This window comes from Rhinolophus hipposideros (assembly GCF_964194185.1).
Source record: "Rhinolophus hipposideros genome assembly, chromosome: X".
Classification (NCBI taxonomy): domain Eukaryota; kingdom Metazoa; phylum Chordata; class Mammalia; order Chiroptera; family Rhinolophidae; genus Rhinolophus; species Rhinolophus hipposideros.
In genome coordinates, this window is record NC_138046.1 from 50530520 (window position 1) to 50543263 (window position 12744).

Below are 12744 nucleotides of genomic sequence, written 5' to 3' on the forward strand. Positions count from 1 at the left end.
ATGAGGCTTCTGCCCGCCTGCGGCCCCGATGGATCCTAATCGAGATCTAAAAACCCAGATTGTAGCCTTGGAAGAAAGGGTCCGCCTCCAAGCCAAGCGCCAGTCCTTAGTGGCACAGCTGAGAGGGATGAATCTAAAAGATCATAACAATGCTAGACAGGTCACAGCCTGTAATCAGGCCATCACCATCCTGCCTCCTTTTGTACCCCCTACACCCGATGCCCCTGTCTCGAACATCTTTGAGAGACAGTCCTGCACGCTGGGAGGCGTCGACGCCTTCCCGGTTGTTGAAGCTCAAGATGCTCAGGGACAGCCCCAACGCTACCACCAACCATAACTACCAGCACCTGAAGGAATTAAAATCAGCCGTCTCTCAGTACGGTGCCAGTGCCCCTTTTACCCTTACCATTTTAGACTCTATTGCTCAACAATGGCTGACTCCCCAATGGCTAAGATTGGCAGACCTTAGTAAAGGCTGTACTCGCTGGAGGTGACCACCTTCTGTGGAGAACAGAGTTCCAAGACCTTTGCCGAGATTTAGCCCGAGCCAATGCTAGGGCAGGCACCCCCTGGACTTTTTAAATGCTCAGTGGTACTGGAATTTATGCCACCATGAATGCCCAGCTTCAGGCTGACCCAGGGCTTTTTGCACAAATCTCATCTGCAGCCACGAGGGCCTGGAGAAAACTCCCCTCCAAGGAGAACGCTGGAGTTTCTCTTGTTAAGATTAGACAGGGATCCAACGAGGCCTTCTCTGATTTCGTTGATAGATTACAGACTGTGGCAGAGCGGTCCCTCGGCACCACCGCTGCCGCCATGGACTTGGTCCGAGAGCTGGCTTTTGAAAATGCTAACCCGGCTTGCCAAGCCGCTATCAGGCCTTTCAAAAAGAGAACAACTGATGTAACTGAGTTTGTTCGTATTTGCTCTGAGATTGATCCTTCTTACCAACAAGGGCTTGCCATGGCAGCTGCATTTAGCGGCCAATCGGTCACAGAGTACATAAAAAATAAGACAGAAACTAAGAGGCTGTTACAAGTGTGGAAAACTGGGTCATTATTCTAAAGAATGACCATCAAATAATGAATCTTCCCCTGATACGGCCCCCAGTAAGCTCCCTGGCCTCTGCCCTCGATGCAAGCGGGGAAAACATTGGGCTCGAGATTGTAAATCCAAGACCGACGCCCAAGGTCAGCCTTTGCCAAAGCAGTCGGGAAACGGGAGGAGGGGCCAGCCTCAGGCCCCGAAACAAGCTTATGGGGCAGTCAGCTTTATTCCAGCAACACCCAACAATCCTTTTCAGGACTTAGTAGAGCAACCCCAGGGAGCGCAGGACTGGACCTCTGTTCCACCTCCCACACAGTATTAACCCCCGAAATGGGAACACAAGCCTTAAACACAGGCGTATATGGTCCCTTACCACCTGAAACATTTGGATTAATTCTAGGAAGGAGCAGTGTTACCATGAGAGGCCTCCAAATTTACCCAGGAGTTATTGATAATGATTACACTGGGGAAATTAAGATCATGGCTAAAGCTGACAGTAATATTCTCTCTATCCCACGTGGGGAAAGAATTGCCCAGCTAGTCTTGTTGCCTTTGGTCAAGACTGCCCACAAAAGCCAACGGCCCAAAAGAGAAACAGGTAGTTTTGGGTCATCTGATGTCTATTGGATACAACCAATTACAAGTCAAAAGCCCTCTTTGATATTATGGCTAGATGATAAACCCTTCACTGGTCTAATAGACACAGGGGCTGATGTAACTATTATTAGATCAGAGGATTGGCCCTCCCATTGGCCCACCTCAGAGACATTAACTAATTTGAGAGGAATTGGACAAAGTAGCAATCCTCGACAAAGTTCCAAATATCTCGTTTGGAAAGATAAAGAAGGCAATTCAGGTCTCATAAAGCCCTTTATCATTCCTCAACTGCCCGTCAATCTCTGGGGTAGAGACTAGCTTTCCCAAATGAAAGTTATGATGTGTAGTCCCAATGAAGTTGTTACTGCACAAATGCTAGCACAGGGGTTCCCTGGTAAGGGCCAGGGTCTGCGAAACTCTTACACCACACAATAATCCTTCATTCCAAATCCCATAATCGTCCCAAAGCAACCGATGCATACCATCACCCAAATGACCAAGGTGTGGTACATACAAGTCTCACAAGATAAGATTATCCCATGAGCCTAACAGGAGGGGCGAGATGCTATTGTTCTAATGAGTCCATTACACCTGAGGGTAAAGGACAACAGTTGAGGCATGTGTCAGCAGCTTCTCAGAAGAGGAGGGGCACAGCTACCTCCTAACTTTACATTAGCTCATGGAGGTCCTAGGGGGGTCCTGTCTGGCTTAGGTTGTTTCTCCCGTGAGAAATCTTACCCGTCTTTGATTGCAGACCCTGCTTACAAGGACCAAACATGGAGACTTAGGGTAGCATAAACTCAACCCCAATGAGGGACAATCCCACAGGGTCACCTTTCCCTAAGGAAAGATTGGAGGGGACAGACTGCTAGGTTGCTGTGTGACTACAACTTACAATCTGCTTAACACCTCTAATTCGGCCCTTGCAGAAGAGTGCTGGCTTTGCATGCAGATGGGGTACCCTGTTCCCCTTGCCATACCCAGCCTCCCTGGAAACTATTCCATAAACGACAGTTGCCCACTCTCTGCCCCTCTTTTAGTCCAACCGGTCCAGTTCCATAACTCCACTTGCTTTAGTTACCCCACCTCTAATGATTCCTTTACGCTTGATGTAGGGTTCGTAGCTTTCACTAACTGCATAAAAACAATCAATATATCTATGTCCTTGTGTGCTCCTAATGGTTCAGTTTTTGTCTGTGGAAATAATAGAGCTTATTCGCAGCTACCTCGCAACTGGACAGGATTATGTGTATTAGCCTCCCTTCTACCTGACATAGACATCATCCCTGGGGAAGAGCCAGTCCCGATTCCAGCCATAGATCACATGTTTGGGAGATCCAAACGGGCTGTGCAAATTATCCCCTTGCTTGTGGGCCTGGGAGTTAGTACAGCTGTAGCCTCTGGGACTGCTGGCCTGGGGGTCTCCTTAACCCAGTACACCAAAATATCTAGACAACTTATCTCAGAGATCCAGACCTTATCTAGTACCGTTCAGGACCTTCAAGACCAGGTAGATTCCTTAGCAGAAGTAACCTTACAAAATAGAAGAGGTTTAGATCTATTAACTGCCGAACAGGGAGGCATCTGTTTAGCATTACAGGAGAAATGCTGTTTCTACGTGAATAAATCCGGGATCATCAGAGACAAGATCAGACAGCTGCAAGATGACCTAGAGCGAAGAAGAAAAGAATTGGCTGCCAATCCACTATGGACGGGATTGAATGGACTATTGCCATATCTCCTCCCCTTTTTGGGCCCGTTACTATCCCTATTGCTGATTGCCTCGCTTGGGCCTTTTTTATTTAACAAACTTATAGGCTTCATTAAACAACAGATCGAAGCCATCCAGGCCAAACCCATACAGGTCCATTACCACCGTTTGGAAATGAGAAACAAGGGTGGCTCATATTTGTCATTGAATGATATATGATAAGACCCCCTTCCCCTGTGAGATGGACTGGACAGTCAACGACGGGTATGACCAGGAGTCGGGTTCACGGTGATGTCTGGTGACAGGGTCACATAAATGCTAAGAGTCATGGTTGACTCACTGCTCACCCCACATCCTGGCAACCTAAGACAGACGCAGTCCCCGAGGGGCCATCTCTCTATTCCTCAAAACAAAATAAAAAAGGAGGACCTGTCCGGGGCCGGCCTGCCCGGACCCGCCCAGACATGCCCGGACATGTTTGCACCTGGTTGCCCCTGGGCCAAGCTTAAGTTTCGATTCTGTTGTTTAAATTTCGATTTCTCAGCCAGCCCGCCATGACGAAGCACCCTCTGATTGGTCGGTCCCCATATTGGGAGACCAGAAGTTTCTTTGATGTGCCTAAATCTATATATACAAGCTGTTACCTTCAATAAAGAGAGACTTGATCAGATTCCTGTCTTGTCTCCATTTCTCGCGTACCCCTTTTCCCCCGAGCCCCTATTTCTCCCCCAGGTCTTCCGTTGTCGATCCTGCAGGTCGGGACACCTCACTAATCTAACTGATGCACATTTTGTGCTCAAGTGAATTTCCTCAAGTTGGAGAGCCTCTCCAGATGAATTATATGTAACATGACTTAAATCACTCACAAATAGCAGAATTTATATGGTTTGTGAGATATACAGATTGCTCCCTAAAGCAATTTTCTTCCTGTTAATGACTAAAAACTGTAAATATACTGGAGCCTTGCTATAATGCTGTTTTTGGGTCCAGTGCTGTATGATCACCTCACAGCTAAAATGGCCTGATAATATTTCAGCAATGAAATCTCCTCAGATGGGATTAAGATAGGTCTGCCTTATTTTGAGCACTTTAGTGTTTGAAGGGACAACAAATAGGGTTATGCTGTAGTGCCAAGTATTAGCTCAGCATAATACTTTTTATTTAAAATTTTCACAGCATTTGACAAACCTCTGCACTGTAATAGAAAAAGCACTCTCAGATGACAGTCTCAAGATAATAGTCTAGGTATCAATTTAATTAGCTTTGGCCTTTGGTGATATTGGATGACAAAGTCAAGAAGTCAAAGGTGACACCTAGGTTTATGAGCTGAATATTTTGGGTGTTGCCTTTAACCTCTACAAGAAATTCAAAAGACATACTTGAAAAATTTACTATTTACAACATACTGGTTACCCAATAAATTCTTTTTTTAAATTAAAGTTTATTGGGGTGACAACTGTTAGTAAAGTTACATAGATTCTCAACTTTTTCTGTCTGATTTCCCTCAGCATAATAATCTCAAGATCCATCCATGTTGTCACAAATGGCACTATTTCATCTTTTCTTATGGCAGAATAGTATTCCATTTGTGTATATACACCACAACTTCTTTATCCAATCATCTATTGAGGGACACTTTGGTTGTTTCCATGTCTTGTCCACCATAAATAAAGCTGCAATGAACATTAGAGCACGTGTATCTTTACGCATAAATATTTTCAGATTTTTTGGGTAGATACCCAGGAGAGGGATTGCTGGGTTATATGGTAATTCTGTTTTTATTTTTTTGAGGAATCCCCAAACTGTCTTTCATAGCGGCTGCACCAATCTGCATTCCCACCAACAGTATATGAGGTTTCTTTTTTCTAGGGGCGTAATATTTAAGAAATCTTTTAAATATGCCAACGTGCAGCCTTAACCAATAGCTGTTTAACTAAAGCTATAGGATTATGCAAACATCAGACAATCCCGTATTTCCATTACCCCAGAAAGCTCCCTCTTACCATTTGTGGTTAATTGCCATTCCTACTCTGAACCCCAGGCAACCACTAATCTATTTTCTGTCCTTATAGATTTGCCTTTTCTAGAATGTTTATATAAATGGAATCATGTTATGTGTGGTTTTTTTGTGTCTGGCTTCATTTTTTCAAGGTTCATCTATGATGTAACATGTTTCAGTACTTCATTCCTTTTTATTGCTGTGTCGAATTCTAGTGTGTGGACTGGACTACATTCTGTTTTTCCATTTAGTCAGTTGGTTGACATTTGTATTTTATTTTCCAAATATAGTTTTAGCTCTTACATGTAGGTCGATAATCCACCTTGAGTTTTTTTTTGTTTGTTTTTTTGCATAGTTAGAAGTAGGGGTTCAACTTCATTTGCATGTAGATATCCAGTTTTCCCCATACCATTTGTTGAAAAAGACTGTGTTTTCCCCCACTGAATTGCTTGGCAATTATTTTTGACATTTGTCAAAAATAAATTGACCATAAATACAAGATTTTTGTTTCTGGACCTTCTTTCTGTCCTATTGATCTCTTTGGCTATCTTTTGCCACTACCACACTGTTTCTGTTACTGTAGCTTTGTGTAAGTTTTAAAATCGGGTAGTGTAATTCGTGCAATTTATTATTTTTCAAGATTGTTTTAGCTACTCTGGATTCTTTGCCTTTCCATGTAAATTTTAAAGTTTGTGTATTTTTACAAAAACAGCCTGCTGGAATTTTCATTGAATTAGGATTACATTGAATTTGTGGAGAATTGCCATCTCAATACTATTGAGACTTTCAATCCATGAACATGGAATATCTTTTCATTTATTTAGATCTTCTTTAGTTTCTCTCAGCAATGTTTTGTAGTTTCAGTGTACAGGTTTTATACTTCATTTGGTAAGCATATTCCTAAATTTATAAATTCTTATTGATGCCATTGTGAAGGGAATTTTCTTAATTAGATTTTCATATTGTTCAGTACAATTATTTTTGAATGTCAAAATGTGTATGGCATGTTTCTCTCCAAATTTTGACTGTTTAGTAGCATTTTATTTCTAGTATGATATATAATTTAATAGGCTTGCAGGAACCAGTTACAGATACATATCATGGATCTAGAACTCTGGGCAGTTAGTTGCCTAGGTACAGTTTTTGCCTTTAAAGAATAAAACTAACAAATTTAAAGAATGTTAATAAAGAAATTGTCCTGGGAATTCAATTAGAAGACATGACAAAATGTTTATAGTAATACAGCTCTCTTAATAATGCTGACTTGTGTTTCTTGACATTTTATTGATTCTTGAATTTTTTTATAAATGTAGTACTTTGCATTTAATATGCATCAATCAGCAAATTAAGTAGATTGTGCTTATGTTAATTCTTCTGGACTCAAGTTAATGGTTTGTTGCAGTGCTTATTTGTGCTTCTATCACATTGAAAATGTTGTGTAGGAGGGGAAATTGCACCCTGCAGTTAGTTTTTACAACAAAAAGTAGATATATTTTGCCAGGCTCAATGTATAGTTTTTCTAGCTTTTCAGGAGACAACTATTATTTAAATCACCTGCTTGTAAGGTGTGATCTTTAAATGTCTGTATGTCATAAGATAGAATGAGGTATTATACTTTAGAAACTGAATAACATTGGGGCTTTTCCAATTGGATGAAGAAAATTAAAATATATTGTTTCAAATTTTCAGTTTTTCTCTTATAAAGTTTTCCTTAAATCTTTGGCACCAGTTATTGCTTATCAACTAGTGAGCATTAATGAACACTAGAATAAATTACCAAGTTTATTTGTGTACATTAATGGAAAAACACATTATCATACTTATTTCAACAGTTTATTTTTACTATAGAAAGTTACTCTTTTATTTGTTAAACTTAATGGTGTTTTGTGTTGCTCTGACCCTGAGCAAATTTAAGGACCAACAAGTTAAATAAATCATTAGAATGGAACAGAAATGTGAATGAATATACTCAGTGTACTAATTTGCTTATAGGCCAGCAAAGACCTACAAATATCTATGCCCTCGATTTAATGATCATCCTGTATGACACTCTCAGGCTATAATGAGTAAAGAGCAGTTAACACTTCAACAAATGTCATGTAGACTGCTATTTGCCTGAAAACTAGGGAGAGCAAATCGAGACCAGTCTTGTCCACTGTTTTCATAGTTTTCCAATAGATGGATGCTTTTTTCCTTCTGTATTTTATAATACTTAAAGCTGTAAAAATCAATATGTAAAGTTTTATAGATTATATGTTGAAGGGAGAATGTAAGTTATTATGTTCCTGGGATTTTTTGACCTCAGATTAATGATGCGTTACTTTTTCCCCCTATAGGCAAGCTGCAAAGGAAGATAGAAGAGGTAACACAGGTTTTCAAGGATTGTCTTTTCAAGTAGCAGGAACACATTATCAGGATTGTTTTTGATTGAATGACCGTATCTTTAGCATGTTGTTTTTTGGGTTATTCATTACCTATAAGTTTTGATAACATTAAATAGAGTAGTAGTCACAGTTGGTATTTACTCTTTGGTTGCAATAAAGTGTGCATTTGTTTAGGGTTTCTTTTCCATTTAAATATTGTGTTGTTGAGAATTATACTATAGTTTGGGTTTTAGCATTAGCAAATCAAAACTATATTAGCCTTTCTGTGTAGACAGCAGCCTATTAGATGTTGACTCTGTGTAATTTGTGTCTTACTTTCCTAGATTCCATACTCTACCACCAGCACACATCATCCTTCTCATTCCAACCAGATCATAGAGAAATTCTCACCAAAAATGAAATGCCAACTAGTCTTTGCTGGTTGCCTGTTACGTACCGTAGTAGTGCTACATACTATAAAGCCTCTTTCCTCAAAGGAACTTACTGTCTAGTTTGAGATATAATCAATGTATGTCTATATAAAAACAATATAGACAATACAAGGAAGTGTGTTACAAACTACACAAAGTGTGTTATAGAAATTCAAAGATGGAAAGGAAAGTTAGAGTGGGTTTGGAACTTGAATTAAGTCATTTTTAAAAGGGCAAGTTTCAGTCAATTTATTTTTGATGTACAGTTGTCCTGGTGTTTTACTTGGTTTTAGCATATGATTTGTGTGTGTGTGTGTGTGTGTGTGTGTGTGTGTGTGTTCACTGGAGGAGCACTTTTTTATTAAATTTACTGGGGTGACAGTGGTTAGTATAATTACCTAGGTTTCAAGTTTACATTTCTATTAGGTTGGTGCAAAAGTAATTGCGGTTTAAAAGGTTAAAAATAATTGCAAAGGTTTAAAAAAACCGCAATTACTTTTGCACCAGCCTAATATAATACATCATCTATATATCACATTGTGTGCTCACTAAGCATATGATTTATAGTTTGTTTTTGTGTATTTATTTTTCAAGTAAAAGCCATGTTCTTAGCCTAATCTCTTATGTTTCATGTTTCACCTAAGTCATAAATAAAAGTGATGTTCTAAAAAGTAAAAATATAACACCAAAATAAACTCTTTGAAAGGTTTTTAGTGACTAGTGTTTACTAGTCACTAGAATTAGAATTACTGAGCTGAATTTCTGTTGTACTGACCACAGCTGATCATCCTGAGGGGTACATATTAAAAGAAGAAAATATTTTTTAAATGAGTATTAGTGATTTTCATCACCTTATGACTAAACTAAATATCAGAATTTAAATGGCCTCTTTTTTTCTTACCCCAAATTCTCGAAGTAGCAGCTTCATATCAAGTAAGTTTTTGTTACCACTGAAAAGTGTAGAATACAAAAATAATCCATAGATCATTTAATTTTATGATTTCTGTAGGTAAACGTCTTTTGGGTAAAATCTTGAATAATCTTTATTTTTGAGTCTAGTATTATTACTATTATACCCTAGATAAAGACATTTTCCCTATTGTTTTTAGAGATCTAACTCCTGTAAAGTAGTCTATGCATAAGTTAAGTTCCACATTCAGTTAAAAAATATACTGTATTGGAGAAAACACTGGATTTAGTCTTGTCCCTGTCTAGTGAACTAGACAATTACATTTAGACATCATCTATTGTTTATAACATGAAAGAATTGGACAATATTAAGGTTTTCCAAACTGAAAGAAATGAGTTTTCATTCTGTGGAAGTTTTGTGATTATTTTACGTCTTTACTTTTACAGTAAGTGCTTACTGTAAAATTCTTTAGTATAATAAAGAAAGAGGAGACTACGGTATTCCTATTGACTTTGCACTGAGAGTTCTAGTGTGTTTTTCTTTCCTATTGTTTTTCCCCCAGGATATAAAAGTGGTCAGTGGATGCAAGTGGCTTCCAAATCAATATAGTAACACTACAAAATTTACTGGTATATCTCTGAGGTTCCTTCTGACTCTGGTTCAACATGACCATGTTGAGTAAATTTTAACAGAAAGTTGAGAAATAACCTATTTTTTTTTTTGGATCATTTCAAGGCAAGATTTATATTAGGTACTGGAATCTTGAGTCCCTCCTAACCATTGTTAAAGACTAGCTAACGTATTAGCTGAAGGAGAATTCTTAAATTTGTCGTGTTGACACTTTCCCCATGCTTATCTACTCATTTTTTGTCATTTGAAAAGTATGCTATATTTATTTTCTATAAAAGCATCTATGCTATTTTATTTGGGGAATATGAAATACGTGCACAGTTGTTTATACTTCATATTAGACAAGTGATGCTATCCCATCTCAAGAAAAGATTTTGGCTTTAACATCTTCCACATCTGGAAATTATAATTGCTTCATAATGTATTCATCAGAAGTGTGCTGTGAACAAAGTACCTAAAAAGGACAAACCCTGAAAATATATCTATGTTAAGGAGGAGCTTCTGGCTTAATTAAACTAACTTTGTTAAATTATCAGAAAGACAAATGCGGCATATTTTTCAGTTTGTCATAAATTATTCTAGGGGTGAAATTCTGAAATTACTTCATGGTAATATCTCTGTGCTCATGAGTAACATCTAGAAATCTCAAAGCTTTTTATATACTGTCTGATGTCCTTTTAAAGCAGAGAGAGGGATGCTGTGGGAAATGGAATAGTTATTATTCCACAGTTAATAAGTTTGCCTGAGCTAGAAATAGCCTGGTTTTTCTTCTAATGCAGTTTTCTGAATGTTTTTCCCCTCAGTACCTACCTCTAGGGATGGCTACAGTCATGCACAGGTACATAGAGTAATATTTCCTTATGACCTTGCTTTTCCAGTTGCAATTTTAGCCTATGTGAATATATATTTTTAGCTATTCATTCCCCACTCATCCCACCTAGTGGGTTTGTAATATAGTATATACCACTTCAGTACCAATAGGCTGTATGTTTCATTAGAAGTTGTATACAAGTCTGGTGTGGTGGACAGTGTAGTTTTGTTTCACTCTTTGCCACCTTCCCAGGGGACAAACACACTAGCAATTTTGGTGTATTTTTTCCATTTCATTATTGATGACTGTTTCAATTGGACATTTTGGTTGAGTGGCAGAATTCAGCCCCACCACTGTATAGGACTTATCTGGTGCAGGCTATGATATGACCCACACTGATACTTTGCATGAGATTTTCAATCTGTTGGAAGTTCTTAGGATAAGAAGTGCAAAGTCTTCCAGTAGCTGCTCTTTGTTTTTAACCTCTAACTTATGCATGGCAATATGGCCAGTTTGAATAAGTCTGAACCTACTGGATAACCTTGGAATATTTGCTCATAGATGACCACCCTATTAAGTGACTTTAAAACTGTACTTTTGTATAGTACTTTACAGTGACCCTATTCTGAGGTATTATTTTCATTTTACAGATGAGGAAACTGGCCTAGACCAGTTAGAGGAGCTTACTGACTTTCACATAGTCTTGTAACTTACCAAAGCAAAAGTTCAAGTCCAGATTACCTATTATGCTATATTGTCAATAACCGGGAACTGAGAAATCTCAAACATTGTGATCCCCCCCAAACACATGATCTTTTTATTCTTTGGCTTTTTGTGATATAAAAAGGATTCCCTGTCATTTTTAAAAAAAGATTGACTAGGTTATATAATAACGTAATTCGAAATTCAAAGAATGCAAAAAAGATACACAGTGAAGAGTTTTTCCCACCCTTGTTCCTCACCATCCATTTTCCCTACCTGAAGTCATTCACTTACCACCAGAGGCATTTTATGCATATATGAGAAAACATATTTCTCCCTCTTTTACTCAAACGAAAGCATACTATATAAATCATTTTGTACCTTGCTATCAAAATAAATACATTTTAGAGATTGTTCAGTAGCACTCCATAGAGAACTTTCCCAGTCATCTCTGGGACTGCTGCATAGTTTTCCTTTGAATGGATGTATCACATTCATGGATATTTAAGTTATTTGCAGTATTTTGTTATTATAAAGAACAAAGTGGATATATATATACACAGTGCAGTGGATATATATACACATGTACATACTTGAGGATGCATCATATTGAGGATACCATTCATACACATTAAATTACTGTGCTAAAGGGAATGTGCATTTATGATTTCAGATGTATCCTCAGGTTACATTCCATAGAGGTACCAATGTATGTTCCTACCAGCGTTGTACTGAGAGTGCCTATTTCCCCACAATCTCAACAAAACAAGTGTGTTGTCAAACTTGTGGACCTTTACCAATCTGGTAGGTGAAAAATGTTATTTTAGTGTGCTTTTTAAAATAAACCTTTTTTTAAAGAACAGTTTTAGATTTACAGAAAAGATGCATAGTATGGAATTCCATATGCCTCCACTCAGTTCCCTTAGTGTTAACATCTTAACCTGTCTCTGGTATTTTGTCACAGCTAATCAACCTCATTATTAACTAAAGTGCATAGTTTATTCATGTTTCCGTTTTTTTTCTTTTACCTAGGGCCCCTTTTCTGTTCCAGGATCCCATCCAGGATACTACATTTCATTTTGTCATCACCATGTTTCTTTCGGCTGAGACTTATGTTTTTTACGACCTTGACAATTTTGAGGAGTCCAGGTCAGGTGTTTTATAGTCAGTGTACTTTGAGATTTCCATCTCACTTATGAGATTAAACATCTTTCTTTTCAAATACTTAAGGATATTTCTATTTGCACTTCTGGGAACTAGGAGTCCATGCTCTTAATCGCTATGCTGTACGTCTCTCTTGATTCACCGTAATTATCCGTAAAACGTTCATGGGCCTGAATACGTATGGATTTCTGATTCTTACGACATAAATGTCTTGTAAGTAAGCCTCTGTTACAGATAGAGGAGAACCATTGTTATAAGTGAGGTCATCAAACTTGTGTCTGATCACTCTGGCTACACCGCAGAGGATGGACCAAAGGCTCCACTTGAAATGACAGGAGGTTAGTAAGTCTGAAAACAGAAGCAGAGCTGATGGGGACAC